A 5,571-nucleotide genomic window follows, 5' to 3' on the forward strand; every position below is an offset into this window, starting at 1 on the left:
AGGAAGTACCGCGCTTCAGAGGTGACCAATCACAAGACGGGGAATGTCAGACTAGACAGAAAAAAGGATCAACGAACGAATCGAGCGCACGATTATCCAGGATCAGCTAGCCTGGCCTGCTCATTCACTAGTGCGCGGTTACCGAGCACCGTCAGGCCGGCAGCGACTGCTCACTAGCAGGATCCGTGTATAATGGAGACGAGAGCGGCGCTTATTACTCGCACGGATTCATTTCTGGGATTAGATCTTTGTATTGGGATTGTGGACATATCGTGGAGGCCCATGGGAAAGAAAATGGCCGCAGAGCCCCCGTATCCGCCTTATTACACCCACGGCTACACCTCACCCCTTCATGACCGAGTGACAACTTTCCTAAAATGTTCCCATTGACACGAACACGGCGCCTTGTGTTGTAGGGTAACGTGACACCATATAATGTGGCGGGAAACGGGAAAAATCCAAGGGAGAACCTGCACAATTGGTGGCTGACTGAAGACTTTCCCCACTGTATACACCGCTCTGGCAAAAAAAAAACTATCGTATATCAAACTATATTGGGCTAGTAAGTAGAATAATCATATAAAACCCAAAGAAATTTATTAAAATATCTAAAATGCCACCAACTTGTGGCTACACCTGAAAAAAAAACAAAACACAAAAAAACACCGTGCAAAATAAGTGAATATAAAGAACAAAGAACCAAAGATTTTGATACTGATGTTTGTTATGCAAGGGTAACATAATAATATGATAACAGATATCAGTATCAAAATCTTTGGTTCTTTGCAAGATCGTCTAGGTGCATATTGGAGATCATATACACCTGTCATGAGCCCACCACATGTTCTCATTGTTTTTTATATTCACAGTGTTGGGGTATAGGCTTCCCTATTTGTAGGTGTGTTATTTGTCTAGCTGTCAAGGGATTCCTTTAGTTTATTCCCGATTGTGTGGGTAGAGGGACCCAGTGGATCTACTAGGGCTATCCAGGGACCCTAGGGCAAGCCATTGTTGAGCGGGGGCGCCACAACGTTCCCCCTAGGGCGCCAACCCCCGCTGATAGGCAGCCATCAGTACAGCTATTATCTAGGGATTGTCTTGTTCCCCTACACTTATTTTGCACAGTGTTTTTTTGTGTTTTGTTTCTTTCAGGTGTAGCCACAGGTTGGTGGCATTTTAGATATTCTAATACATTTCTTTGGGTTTTATATGATTATTATACACAGCTCTGGCAAAAACTAAGAGACCACTGCACAGTTTTCTAAAAATCATCTTCCCTACATGTCTGACAGCCATTCCAACCAAAGGACACCTCATTGTACGTAATGTGCTTCTGATTAGGTGATCAAAGCTGTGATTAAAAATCAGGGTTATTCCACAAAATATTGATTTCTGAACTCTTCCTGAGTTAGAACATTAGTATTGTTGTTTCTAAATGATTATGAACTTGTTTTCTTTGCATTTGTGGTCTGAAAGCACTGTTTCTTTTTTATTATTTTGATGATTTCTTATTTGCTGCAAAAAAAAAAAAAAAAAATTAGCATTGAGTTTCAGAGACGTGTCAGTAGTTTATAGAATAAATAACAACAAGAAAAAAGGCATATTAATCACAGAGATCACTAACAAGTTACAGTATTTAATCTTTAGTAACGTACAAAAAACACTCCAAGGATAAAAACAAAAGCCAGACACAAACATCAATGTCCGTAATAAGACCACAAGCCGCACCCCTCAACCGCCTTATGGTGAAATATATACCATTATGAGGTTTAAGCAATATATTCAATATCCAACACAAACAGTGACTATAATACGACCTATACACATGCATAAGCGTCAGCTGAGAGTATGCCTGCAATGCGGGATCTATGCACATACACCAAACCAGCACACAAATGAAAAGAGGGTGAAAGGCAAAAAGTACAAGAGAAATAATTCATGTGGGTGCCCGACCCATGTAACCGTAATAATACTACCTGTACCATGGGGTGCGCCTAATGTGTTTGGTTGAAGCACTATGGCAGCCCAAATAAAGCCATCAGTGCTGGAAAGGTCCGCTACGGAGCGGAGAGGCAGGCAGGAAGTTGCAGGGAGTGCTGTGCATATAGGTAGTTGTCATTCAAATGTTATTGGATAATTATAGAAAAATCTATATAGTTCATGTATGGCGGTGTCCATATATACATGAGCACAGTAAAGTGTACAGTAAAAACCCTTCACATTCTGGATTCCGCCCCCTACATTAGACAGAAACTGCACTCATCAAAGTGACCAACGACCTTCTGACTGCAAAGTGTAACAGAGACCACTTTCTGCTCATTCTTCTCAACCTCTCTGCAGCTTTTGACACTGTTGACCACCCTCTCCTACTCTCTATGCTCCAGTCAGTCGGCATTAAGGACACTGCTCTCTCCTGGTTCTCCTCTTATCTTTCTGACTGCTCCCCTCTTCCTCTCACTGTCGGGGTACCTCAGGGCTCAGTCCTTGGCCCCCTTCTCTTCTCCCTCTACACGGCCCCAATTGGACAGACCATCAGCAGATTTGGCTTTCAGTACCATGTTTATGCTGATGACACACAACTATACACGTCATCCCCTGGCCTTACTCCTGCTGTACTACAGAACGCCACTGACTGTCTGCAGTCTCCGACATCATGTCCGCTCTCTATCTGAAACTCAACCTCTCCAAAACTGAACTCTTGCTCCTGCCGTCTACTAACCTCCCAAAACCTGACGTTTCCCTCTCCGTGGGTGGCACCATAATAACATCCCGGCAGCAGGCGCGCTGTCTGGGTGTTATGTTTGACTCCGATCTCCTAATAGTAAATGCATATACTAGGGAAAAGGTATAAATCATAAAGAGAATGCCCTAACGTTTAAAATATATACTTTATTGTTAAAACCAAGGCCAACTGCCGTGTACAGAAGAAAAAGAAAACCAACACAAAAAAAGAACCAAACAAAACGTGCTCAAAACAACAAAAAATGCTAAAGGAGAAAAAAGACTAGATTGCCCTAGCTACGGCACCTATATACGTCCCTGCCTAGCTGCGGAGGTTGGCACCCTAGGGGGGAGCATAATGGCGCCCCCGCTCCACGTTGGCTGTCTCTATTGGCCCTGATAAATACTACCACCGCTAGTGAGCACCTCTACCCACAAGCTAAAGGATCCTCTAGCACTAGACAGAGGACTACCTATGCTAGGGAGAATCTAGAACCCCCAGAATAAAAACATTGTATGAACACATAGGCGTATATAAAATAGGGAAACAGATATCACGCCCTTTTAGGGGATCACTTATGTACCAACCTCTATGATCTAGGTATCAATTTAATAAGTGTCCCAAACAGTAGAGCAAAGGTCAAAATGTATGCAGACCAGGACAATGCACAATCTTGATTAGATACATACGTCATTAAGTGCAATGCAGGACAAGTATAGCACATTAATTAAATACCCTACAAGAACCAGTCTGGTCCTGGTAACAACAAGATCACAATTCAAACGTGCCAAAGTATATGGAATACATAAATATACTCATCTCCCAATCTGTCAGCGGTGGTACCCTATACGCCTTTATTATATAGCGCGCCTCTACGCGTTTCGCCCATGCGGGCTCCTCAGGAGGCCTGATACAAAGATAATCTGTGTCATATCCGATGGTAAGCAATCTGCCATAAGGCACATACCTGCTCTTATAGTCCCCGCCATCTCCAACACAGGAGAAGCTCCCCCTCCTCATTTCCTTTGGTGTTCATCGCTCTCGTCTGCGCATGTCCGCCCTGGACCGCATATGGGGCGCAAACAGAGCCTGAATGCGCATTGCGCATGTCCACCATGGACCGCGCACCACTAACAGTGGTCCACCCTCTAATGACGTCCGTCCGCTGCTGCTTCCGGTCCCCCGGATACATATGCAGCGACATGATCTGCGCATGTCTGCCGTGGAACGCACACAGAGACAGAGCGCATGCCCGCCCTGGACCGCGCTCCGCCCATAGCAATCCACTCTCTGACGTCAGTCCATGCCGGGCAGAAGGCGCACAATACAGGATATCACTGCGCATGTCACCTCTACTCGCAGTCGCCATGGCAGCACTATCCAGTGAGGAGCAACAAAATAGATCAGGCATCACAGACCGCACACGTCGCCTCTTCTCACGAACTGACACCAGTATCCAGTGAGGAGAGGCCCGATAGGTCTAGCATCACAGCCTGCGCATGTCGCCCCTATTCACACTCTAACAAGAGCGGTCAGATAAACCGGGCATGACAACCTGCGCATTCATTCTTTCCCAAATACTAAGCTGCCTTATCGACAATATATCTATAGGGCTCGCGGGCCATCACCCACCGTCTTAAGTCCCAGACAGCCATATGAGGCATTTACAATATAGGGAAGCAGCAGTGGATATACATATTATGACATCACTTACTGTTTGCCATGAAACCAACCCACCGAGCCATACTTTTTGACACATCGTCGGCTTGTCAGTATATTCTTAGGTCCCAGAGGCCATAGATAAAAAGCACATATAACAGTGCCGGATATACCGACAAATAAAGGGCCTAACGGCCCCAATGCCCAAGTTCCTCCTCATCAGGGACCTGTCGGATCGAAAGAGCGACGTATGGGAGTTTCAAATATTGATAATATTATTCTAAGAACAAAAAAATGGAAGACAGGGGGAACCATAGAATCAGGTATGTATAAAGATATTTTTATTTACAGGGGCAATGCCCACATTAATGTACCATGCAGATCCATGTGATTCCCTAAACTATAAGGAATCCATCAAGGTAATGGTATAGCTCAATACTCTCAGAAGGACACCGACCTAGGATCTATGCACATTTTCGTGCATCTTCCCCCTACGAGCCAGTTATAAAAAGCACATATATGATATCTGCTCATTCAGTCCCTTTGGTTCCAAAGACTCCAACCTAAAAATCCACTCACATTCTCGTTGGAGGATCGTTCTATCATGGTTACCCCGCCTAGGATTCACCTTCACCACCTCTATAACCGTGAACCTCACATCTGTCGGATTCTCATTATGGTAAGTGTGCATATGTTTGGCTAGTGGGGTGTCTCAAATCAAAATGACGTCCTGAGGATCATCGGTACATTTGATGCACAACATCAGGAAGTTAGAAGGATCTTCTCTAGGCATTGGGACGTACTTAGATTTGATCCGGACCTGAGGGACTGTGTGGGAGAGCGTCCGAACATCACCTTCAGAAAGGGGAGATCCCTTAGGGATATGCTGGTTCATAGCCAGTACCAGAGACCGAGGCCAAGGGATACATGGCTACATAGGAGACCATGTGGCTTCTTTAAATGTGGTGACTGCAGCCTATGCAAATGGATGAGACCCTGTAAAAAGTTCCAAAGCTCCACCACGGGTAAAATCTTCTATCAGCGTGAATTCTCTAATTGCAAAACAGAAGGTGTAGTATATGTGGCATCTTGCTCCTGTCCGAAGGATTACGTGGGAAAAACAAAGAGGGAGTTTAGAAGAAGAGTGGGGGAACATATGGGAGATATCCGTAATAAAAGAGACACCCCAC

Source organism: Ranitomeya imitator, chromosome 4, assembly GCF_032444005.1.
Source record: "Ranitomeya imitator isolate aRanImi1 chromosome 4, aRanImi1.pri, whole genome shotgun sequence".
Lineage (NCBI taxonomy): Eukaryota > Metazoa > Chordata > Amphibia > Anura > Dendrobatidae > Ranitomeya > Ranitomeya imitator.